Here is an 11,148-nt window from a genome sequence, read left to right as displayed (position 1 = left end):
CCTATGTGTCTGCCCAGACCATATCCGGTGCTTAACAGAAAGAAGTGTTATATCATAGGGCATAGTAGTGTCCATTACATATCCCACCATTGACAGCCAGACACTGTTGCCTTAGTTTTTAGTGGTGTTGTGAACAAGAGATTTGGACTGCTACAGACTGAAACTTCATTGTTTTTAGGGATAAGTTCAGGTGATGTATGGGATCAGAGGGGCAATGGGTTTCAAGTATGAATGCTTTGTGGATGAGCATTTTAATCCTGCCTTTGCTGTGGAGAGATGCACTGCTCTAACCGCTGATGTGATGATGATATGGGAAGCCATCACATCACATGAAAGTCGATTACCTATAGTAGTGATAGAAGGGGCACAGTTCAGTGATATGTGCCATATTTCATCACCTTCTTGGCCTGCCCGGCCACCAAATTTTTACAGTAGAATCTCCCAATAGTGGACACTATTGTCTACTAATGAGTGATGTCCCCTATTGGATAAAAAGCAATATTACAGTAGAATCTCCCAGTGACATTTAATCACCCCTTACCCCCCCCATCATTTCATCCACCCTTTATACCGTGTGCCCCCTTACGCCTTGTGCCAAATTATGCCCCCCCCCTAACCCCCTGTGCCACATAATTTCCCCTTTATCCCCTCTGTTCAATTTCATTACCCTCTGTGTAAATTCATCACCCCATCTTTATGAAGTAGCAAAGTGGGATAAAGGGGGAATGAAATAGTACAGGGGATCAAGAGGAAATGATGTGGCACAGGGGGTAAAAAGGGGGGGGGGTGATTTTACACAGGGGAAATAAAGCGGCATGGGGGGATCAGGAAAGGAGGGGGTTGAATGATGTGGCCGGCAGATGTACAGAAGCATGAGACCACTGAGGTCTTCTGCTTCTGTGCTGGGGCTGCTGCAGGGGGCTGCAGTGGGGACCTGGGCCCCCTGGGAGTCTGGGCCCCTTACTGTGGTATTGGCTGTACCCCCTGTCGGCTACCCTGTGCACAAGGTAGGGCCTGCACATACGCCTGGTTGTCCCCTATTGAGAGTGTTTTATCCCGCATTGTTCCCTATTGGGAGTGTTTTTTCCCCTATTGGGAGTGTTTTGCCCCCTACTGTCCCCTATTGGGTGTGTCCACGTCCACTATTGGGAATGTCCCCTATTCGGAGGGTGAAAATACATTAAGTCTTATGGGACCCTGCTGGGGAATTAAAAACTGTCCACTATTGGGAGGTGTCCCCTATTGGGAGGTGTCCACTAAGGGAGATTTCACTGTATCACTAATCGAGCATTTATTTTGAGACAGCTTTGGTAACCAACACGTTTGCAGGATCTACAGGCCCAGCTGTCACATCTGCAGGCAAATGTGCTGCAGAATGCCTCCATACCCAACCATATCTTATCTTGTATCCAGGCTAGAGGTGGCTTAGCATGGTACTAGAGCCTCCTTTCCAATGTATAATTCCAATAAACTTATCTTTTTACTCTAATTTTATAATAATCTACATATATGATGATTATAGTCACACATATAAAGTTTCATTTCATTCCAACAACTCCTTCTTGGTGCATTTTTTTTGCCAATTAACTGTATTCAATAAATTCCTTTTTATTTCTTTACCTGCCAGTAGTTAACTGTACCTTGTGTACATGACGTGTGAGATCAAATAAAATCCTGTAAAAACAGCTCTCCCATTCTATAGTGGTTTTATATAGCAGTGTGAACTATGCCCAACAAGTATAGATCAGTGTTCTGTTTTTTGTTTGATTATAATGTACATCATTGAACATTTACAACAGAAAGTGCCATGTAAATGTTTCTTTCCTGAAGAAAGAAAATAAATCATTAGCACCTCATTTCCAGGGGTCTCACCCTTGCTTTGTAACTGCTGGTAGACAAAAAGGCAGAGAAAAAGAAAATAAACAAACGCTCTCTTGACTATACTCAAGTTATATCATTCAAGAAAAAACCTAAACAGAATGTGAGACAGGAACAAGATCTAATTTCTTCCAGACTGTTGATTCTCACAGAAGCTTTGATGTCTACATTATCCACCCTGTTTGGAGCATAGACAGTTTTGTGCATTGGGCAAGCATTGAAAATAAATTGAAACGGCTTGTCCCATATCCAGACTTATCGCTAAAACTACATGTTGCCATGCAGGCATTTAAAATTCTGTCAAATGCTCCATAGCAGTTTATTATGAATTTTCCAGACTGTAAGGCTAAGTTCACACACAGTAAAGTATATATATAAAAAAAAAATTATATATTTTTAATCTAATAACGTGTTCCATTAAAGTCTATGGAAAAACATCAATTAGTGCATAGTATTAAATTACGGCAGTATTTCTAACATTGAAATCACTGCCCAAAACCCCAAGGCATGCAAACTTACATTGAGTTCAATTAAACTCAATAACTGGAAAAAGAAAGCCGATTTTTGGCCATTGTTTGGACCGTAAAGTGGACAAACAATGGCTATTTCTTAGTACAAAAAGGAAAAAGGCTGGGATTGCACACCTCAAAAACACAAATTTTTTTTATCCTAGCTTTATTATGTTACTTTAAAGTCTATAGTGAAGTATATAATGTGCAAAGTGTTGTGATGTTTTTGGGTCACAATGTCATGCTCTGGGTATTTTTTTTTCTTTAGACTTCTCTTTAGGACTTTTAGATTTGTAAAAAATTTTTAAATGCCAAATATAAGAGTTAAACCAGCACAGAGAAAAACTATAAATAATTGCACCTTTTTCTGTGTTTTGGATCCATTCACGGTTTTACCTATAAAATACTGATCAAATTGAGCTCCAACATGAGAAGCAAATACTGACCAAAATACAATGTGTAAACCTAGTCTAAGAGCCATAGCCAAAGGTTGGTTGTTATTGTGTTTAAACTTTAATTACAGAGGTATTGCTATTTGTTTTGTTTTGCCATGGTGGCCATTTTTACTAAGATGCAACCATATTGGTTGGCCCTTTTGGTTGGCATCTCAGAAACGAATGGTACATCAAGTTTTAATTGTTACAGTTGTAGGGTACATTCACACGTACAATGTTTGCTACACATTTGACGCTACAGATTTGATGCTGACTGTATAATCCTACCTATTGATGGGCTCTCCCAATATTAAAATTAAGTTTCACCCATCTGACTGGTTTCCTGAATTGTCAGACAAACTAAATTTACTTAACTGAGGAACTGAGGGGTGCATCTAGAATAATCAGGATAATGTGTAATCAGGATACCCCAAGCTATTTGCAATTCAATTTTTTGGGTTGGCCACAGGTCATCTGTAAAGGGAACCTGTCAAGACATTTTAGGACACTAAACCATGTCTTTATGCAGCTAGAGTTTATATGAATTCTAAACACGTCTCCCTGCTGGGAGAAATCTGTAGGTGTCACCATTCAGACCCGATAGATTAAAATGTTTGGTGTTTTTATTACAAGTCAAATATTTAAAGACAGTAACACTTTAAACCTTAAAGGGGTATTCCAGGAATTTATTTTATTTGAATATGCTACAGGGGCTGTAAAGTTAGTGTAGTCCAATATAGTGTCTGTACCTGTATGTGACGGTTTTTTCACAATTCTTATGTGATTTTCACCCCAATATTTATGTTTACCAGCATACAAAATGACTGTTGTCTCAGATTTTTCCCAGGTTGCAATGCAGCCGAGTCCTGACTCACTGGCTAGCTGATGACAGGGAGCCTGTCTGCTCCAATGGGTGGAATTAGAGATGTGCGAAGTTACAGTGATTTGATTCATCACAAACTTGGCTCGGCGGTTGCTGACTTTAGCCTGCATAAATTAGTTCAGTTTTCAGGTGCTCCGGTGGGCTGGAAAAGGTGGATACAGGCCTAGGAGGGAGTCTCCAGCTCACCGGAGCGCCTGAAAGCTGAACAAATTTATGCAGGCTAAAGTCAGCAACCGCCGAGCCGAGAAGTTTGTAACAAATCGAATCACTGTATCTTTGCTCATCTCTAAGTGGAACGATCGCTTGGTGGGAGAGAGATCAAACTGCAACTAATGCAACAGCGGTAGGCACCCTGATTAAAAACCACAGGTCTTTTGAATGGATGCATCTAATTTATGTTTCAATGGGTGGGGTGGCTGATGTGTGGGAGGGAGGAAAATGGAATTATGGGATTTGGAGTCAAAAAAAGAAAACTGAAACAGGAAATACCAGTTCACAAAAGGCTAGCCACAGTGTTATGGTAATTTCACAACATAGCCATTTAGCCCCAAGAAAAGCGCAGATCCTTCCTAAGCATGTCCATTAATGTCTGCCAGGTACGTACTAAAAATCACCTTATGGTGGATAACCCCTTTAATAGGCCAAATAAATGTAAATGTCTGATAACTAACTTCAACAACATTGTTTGTCGCTTATTTTAAAGGTTTGTAAAAGCATAGAGGAGCAATTTATCAATATATGTAAACCAGTTTTCTTTCATAAAAAGTATAAACAAAATTGTAAAAAAAAAAGGTCTAAAAAAGGTCATGCCTTAATAGAGAATGACCTGCTGTAAATTATAGCTGAATATTATGCCAGCTTGTAGCTGGGTTATTGTCGATTTTTAAGTGTGGCTCACAGACTGTCACCAATGTGCCAGATTTATTAAAACGCCAGCACCATTTGGTGAATCTTGAGTCCGGCATGTCAATTTTCAGTCTTTAATAAGTCCCTCCATAGTTTCCAATAATGATTGGTAGCTGGAGATATCAAAAGTACAAGTGCTTTACTGAAATGAGTGGCTCACAAAGACGGGCTACTGGTTTAAGATCAGTTAAATAGGTCTATAATAAAGTAAAATGTCCGAAAATACCTTGTGAAATGTTTTTAGGCAGTTTTCACTTTCCGAAGGTGATGTTATTTGTATCTATAAATGTTAACACCATCATTTCCAATTCCAGTACAAGTAGATGAGTTTTATAATAGCATTTTCTCCTATCACTTGGATTGCCCTATGTAAAGGCTGTCTGTGCTCCAGATTGCAACTAAGTGCTCTTGAGATTGTGTCAGAGAAAAGCCCCAGTTTATTATCTGGATAGAGAAGCCATTAAAGCCATGTACACACAGTATAAAGGTCTGGTATTGACATAAAGGCTAATTACAATTACATCTCACAACATCCACTGCAGGGAGATCAATGCATTCATTGGAGAAGCTACTCAGTGGGAAGTCTGCAGGTAGTTCCCTGAGGACAATGAACTTTGGAATAGCTCCAGTGTACATTCAATTTATGTGCATACGTGGTTGGAATGTTTTTTTGTTTGTTTGTTTTCTTTACAGCATAGACCATTGTGCATCTGAAGCCAGGTCTTAATTCCTTCTAGATGCCCTGGTCATTAAGAATTCTCTTAGGCTTCTTTCACACTGCCCTTAGCACACGGCAGTGTGACAGCCCTCGGTGGAGCCCGGGAAAACTGCTTTTGCCGTCTTTTTCTCCCACTAGTCTCGCTACAAAATAAAGGGTCCCGAAGGAACCCATTATAGTAAATGGGATCAGTCGGGACCTGTCATTGCCCGTTGTGCCCCGTCTCAATAATGGCCGTTAAAGGCTGGGAAAAAAGAGAGCCTAACAGCCGGCCGTTTAAGGGTGGGGCGTAGTGGCAGCGTGGAAGTAGCCTTAGATAGGGTTTGTTGTAAGCATTTTATTTTTGCTGAATTTGCAGTTTTAAGTCATAGACAATCCATTTAAGGGTGGCTTTAAAAAATAAGAATCAGATCACATGGATAGAAAGAACTATAAGCTATAAAAAAAACAAAGCAATTTTCTACTTGACAATATGAATGATTATTATTGTTATTGTTTAGGAATATTTGGCTCTTATTTTACTAGGTTCAAACCGAATCATTAACTATTATTGTATGTTGTTAGACCATTTTTTTTTCTTGTATCTAGTCAAAGGAAATGCCCAGGATATTAGAATATTATAATTATAATTTTTTTTTTTTTTTCTATATTATAAATTTATAATTATTATTATTTATATATATTATTATTTTACATCATCTGGCCCTGTCAAAATAGGATCCGGAAAAACTATAGGCCTGTTGTGGGTAAGATTTTTGAGGGTTTTCTGGGATTCTTGAGTATATCCATAAAAATAACCTTCTAATACAGCACCAACATGGGTTTATGCGGGATCGGTCCTGTCAGACTAATCTGATCAGCTTCTATGAGGTTAGTTATAGATTGGACCAGGGTAAAGCTGTGGATGTTGTGCCACACAGGTTAAAGGCCATCTGCAGCGTTAAAACACTTATGCCCTATCCACAGGGCTGGGACCCCCCGCAATCTCCTGAAAGGGGCCCCCGCTTTAGCACTCAGTTAGAGCGCTAAGGCGCGTAGCGTAACGTTGACCTAGCGTTCGGTGTGAAACAGTGGCTGTCGTCCAGGTTCACGCTCCTGCCTCTTAGCTCCGCTCGTGTCTTGGGGAAGATGTCTCATCTGTGTTCTGAATTAACTTTCAATAAACCGTTACAGCAGGATTTCCAGGTGTGTGCGCTGTCTCTTTTCTCCATATTGTTAATTTCTTTTTTGAATACCTAAATACGTGAAGCCCCCCCCTACGCTACTGGTCTGCTAATGACACGCACCCCAATTTAGACACTTGTCAGCTGTATTTCATAATTTTTTCAGCCAGCGGTGCCCGGCTTTATCTACTTATTGGATGTTTCCTGTCTGGGTATCAACATTTATGGTGGAAACCTATGCCAGTAAAATTACTGCTCATTTTACCATTAATTTGTGTTTTGTGCCTATTATAATATTAAAATAATTTAAAAAAATGTATGTTGCTAAACCAGGATGGAATGACTTCAGGCAGAAAAAGGGCCGTGCATCTGACCAAAAACCCACTAATATGACCCTATGTCTTTTAAGCATTCGTACCCTTAAAAGACAATGTGTATGTGTATACATATATAAAACTCCACATTCTTATATATTTCTTTATGGCATCCTTCCATGACAGGCCAAGTGATATCTGTCAACCACAATTTAGAAGTAGTGCATTAGTTCAAGCCATTAATATAATGCAGCAATTACAAGACACTTTGGATTTCTTTGCAAATATCAATTTACTCCGGCACTTGGAAAGACGCCCTGAAGGAAGGTGACGTATGAACTGTAAAACACGACTACATCTAGCTGAGACCTAGTATTATATCAATTCAGATCTTGACTATATCGCTGTATGAAATCATCCTACATATGCTTTCTAATTCCTACTTGGATTTAAAATCCCACTGTGCAGACTTTAAGTAAAAGCCGAGAATGCATTTCATGCTTACATTATGTCTTTCTTTACTTTTAGCTTAAAAAGAACATTTGAAAGAAAAATATTAGATGCTATGGCAACTATACTTGAAAATGTCCTCGGCCAGTCATTAGCAAGCTTACTTCTTTTATACAGTAATTTACTTTAATAACCATTTAAATTTAGATTTAATGGTTGAAAAATAATGAATGTTCTGTAGTTTTATTTCAGAATTGGCCATGGAAAATATAATGATAATTTGTGTGATAATTATAGAACCTTGTAGCAAGTGTTGATGAAGATTAGCTCAATGGAGGCAATATGATATAGTACATCTTGAGGCTTATGTGCACAGCAGAACCATGTGCATAGAGCCAGTATGGTAACGCCAGGTCTACTTAAAAACTGTCATCACTTTCATGCTGCCTAAGCCATAAATATTGATTGGGGAAGTCCTTGGTGATATCTGCCTTCCTCACCAGTCTTTATTTATAGAACTATCCCTATACCCAAACAGGAAGAGATTTACCAATCAAGGCTGGCAGGGCTGGAGAAGCCACTGGAGAGAAGCTTGATGACTTATTGTTCAGGCAGCATGAAAGTAATGATGGGTTAACTTTAACACCAAAGCCTCATTGTGCTGTCATGCGGCCATGTCAGACTACATATGTAGGAAATGCTTCTGCCCTAGAATTAATGCTTGTAGGTCAGACTACCTCCACCGCACAATGGAATTTGCGTCAATCTTTTTTGTCAGATTCTTATGGATATATTATTTATGTGCCTCTGTACTAAATCTAAGCCATACAGAGGTACAGTAGAGGGCTTTCACAGTCCTCTTATGGCTCTTTACAAAACTGTAATGTGATCATGTGCATTATCCCACTATGACAGGTCTACATAGATACATAGATAGTTCAGTTGAAAAAAGACAAATGTCCATCAAGCATGAAGGTGAAGGAAAGGGGTATGGTTGGATGAAGGGGAGGAGATGTAATTATATATTTTTGCATATGCATTAATGTTATTTTGTTCTAGGAATATATATAACCCTGTTTTGAATCCTACAACTGTTCCTGCAGTGACCAGTTCCTGAGGTAGACTGTTCCATAAATTCACAGTTCTTATGGTTGTTACGCCGAGGAGCAGGGACCCGGAGCGCTCACGGCATCTCTCTTCCTGCAGCGCCCCGGTCAGACCCGCTGACCGGGAGCGCTGCACTAACATTGCCGGCGGGGATGCGATTCGCATAACGGGACGCGCCCGCTCGCGAATCGCATCCCAAGTCACTTACCCGTCCCGGTCCCCGGCTGTCATGTGCTGGCGCGCGCGGCTCCGCTCTCTAGGGCGCGCGCGCGCCAGCTCTCTGAGACTTAAAGGGCCAGTGCACCAATGATTGGTGCCTGGCCCAATTACCCTAATTGGCTTCCACCTGCTCCCTGGCTATATCACCTCACTTCCCCTGCACTCCCTTGCCGGATCTTGTTGCCTTGTGCCAGTGAAAGTGTTAGTGTTGTCCAAAGCCTGTGTTACCTGATCTCCTGCTATCCATATTGACTACGAACCTTGCTGCCTGCCCCGACCTTCTGCTACGTCTGACCTTGCCTCTGCCTAGTCCTTCTGTCCCACGCCTTCTCAGCAGTCAGCGAGGTTGAGCCGTTGCTAGTGGATACGACCTGGTTGCTACCGCCGCAGCAAGACCATCCCGCTTTGCGGCGGGCTCTGGTGAACACCAGTAGCCTCTTAGAACCGGTCCACCGGCACGGTCCACGCCAATCCCTCGCTGACACAGTGGATCCACAACCTGTAAGCCGAATCGTGACTGTAGATCCGGCCATGGATCCTGCTAAGGTGCCGCTGCCAAGTCTCGCTGACCTACCCACGGTGGTCGCCCAGCAATCGCAGCAAATTGCCCAACAAGGACAGCAGCTGACCGCCACGTTACAGCAACTTCTGCCACTGCTACAGCAGCAACCATCTCCTCCGCCAGCTCCTGCACCTCCTCCGCAGCGAGTGGCCGCTCCTAGCCTCCGCTTGTCCCTGCCGGACAAATTTGATGGGGACTCTAGACTCTGCCGTGGATTTTTGTCTCAATGTTCCCTGCATATGGAGATGTTGTCGGACCTATTTCCTACAGAACGGTCTAAGGTGGTGTTCGTAGTGAGCCTTCTTTCTGGAAAGGCCTTGTCTTGGGCCACACCGCTCTGGGACCGCAATGATCCTGCCACAGCCACAGTCCAGTCCTTCTTCGCTGAAGTCCGTAGTGTCTTCGAGGAACCAGCCCGAGCTTCTTCTGCCGAGACTGCCCTGCTGAACCTGGTCCAGGGTAATTCTTCAGTAGGCGAGTACGCCATCCAATTTCGTACTCTCGCTTCCGAATTATCTTGGAATAACGAGGCCCTCTGCGCTACCTTTAAAAAAGGCCTATCCAGTAACATCAAGGATGTGCTGGCCGCACGAGAGATTCCTGCCAACCTGCAAGAACTTATCCATTTGGCCACCCGCATTGACATACGTTTTTCTGAGAGACACCAGGAGCTCTGCCAGGAAAAAGACCTAGATCTCTGGGCACCTCTCCCACAGTATCCTTTGCAATCTATGCCTGTGCCTCCCGCCGAGGAGGCCATGCAAGTGGATCGGTCTCGCCTGACCCAGGAAGAGAGGAATCGCTGTAGGGAAGAAAATCTTTGTCTGTACTGTGCCAGTACTGAACATTTCTTGGTGGATTGCCCTATTCATCCTCCACGTCTAGGAAACGCACGCACGCACCCAGCTCATGTGGGTGTGGCGTCTCTTGGTACGAAGTCTGCTTCTCCACATCTCACGGTGCCCCTGCGGATTTCTCCTTCTGCCAACTCCTCCCTTTCAGCCGTGGCCTGCTTGGACTCTGGTGCCTCTGGGAATTTTATTCTGGATTCTTTGGTGAATAAGTTCTGCAACCCGGTGACCCGTCTCGTCAAGCCGCTCTACATTTCCGCGGTCAACGGAGTTAGATTGGATTGCACCGTGCGTTACCGCACAAAACCCCCCTTAATGTGCATTGGACCCCATCACGAAAAAATTGAATTTTTCATCCTTCCTAACTGCACCTCTGAAGTCCTCCTCTGTTGGCTCCAGCTTCATTCTCCCACCCTTGACTGGACCACCGGGGAGATCAAGAATTGGGGCTCTGCTTGCCACAAGAAATGCCTCTCCTCTCCTCCCAGTCCCGTCAGGCAAGCCTCAGTGCCTCCTCCTACACCTGGTCTCCCCAAGGCCAATCAGGACTGTGCCTTGCCTCCTCATGGCCCCCGTCCTGGTGACACCCTGCCCCGTGCCAAGCTTCACCCTCTGCCCTCCCTCCCCATTCTCACTCCTACTGTACTGCCTGCCTTTGAGGAAACCCTACTATCACTCCCGGTGTCCTCGTCCCATTTGAAGCAGTTGCCGGAAAAAAAAAGGGGGAGACCTAAGGGGGGGGTACTGTTACCCTGCTCCTCCCCGGAGAGCTCACGGCGTCTCTCTTCCTGCAGCGCCCCGGTCAGATCCGCTGACCGGGAGCGCTGCACTGACATTGCCGGCGGGGATGCGATTCGCATAGCGGGACGCGCCCGCTCGCAAATCGCATCCCAAGTCACTTACCCGTCCCGGTCCCCGGCTATCATGTGCTGGCGCGCGCGGCTCCGCTCTCTAGGGCGCGCGTGCCAGCTCTCTGAGACTTAAAGGGCCAGTGCACCAATGATTGGTGCCTGGCCCAATTACCCTAATTGGCTTCCACCTGCTCCCTGGCTATATCACCTCACTTCCCCTGCACTCCCTTGCCGGATCTTGTTGTCTTGTGCCAGTGAAAGCGTTAGTGTTGTCCAAAGCCTGTGTTACCTTATCTCCTGCTA

The 11,148-nt window shown here is 43.6% G+C and overlaps 1 protein-coding gene across 1 annotated transcript in view; it reads left to right on the top strand.

Moving 5' to 3' along the window:
- ARHGAP6 (Rho GTPase activating protein 6) overlaps positions 1 to 11,148 on the top strand; it is a 582,024-nt gene that overhangs the window by 279,419 nt on the left and 291,457 nt on the right. The window lies entirely within an intron of this gene.

This window comes from Hyla sarda, chromosome 2 (genome assembly GCF_029499605.1).
Source record: "Hyla sarda isolate aHylSar1 chromosome 2, aHylSar1.hap1, whole genome shotgun sequence".
Classification (NCBI taxonomy): domain Eukaryota; kingdom Metazoa; phylum Chordata; class Amphibia; order Anura; family Hylidae; genus Hyla; species Hyla sarda.
This window is presented reverse-complemented; position numbering and strand designations above follow the sequence as displayed.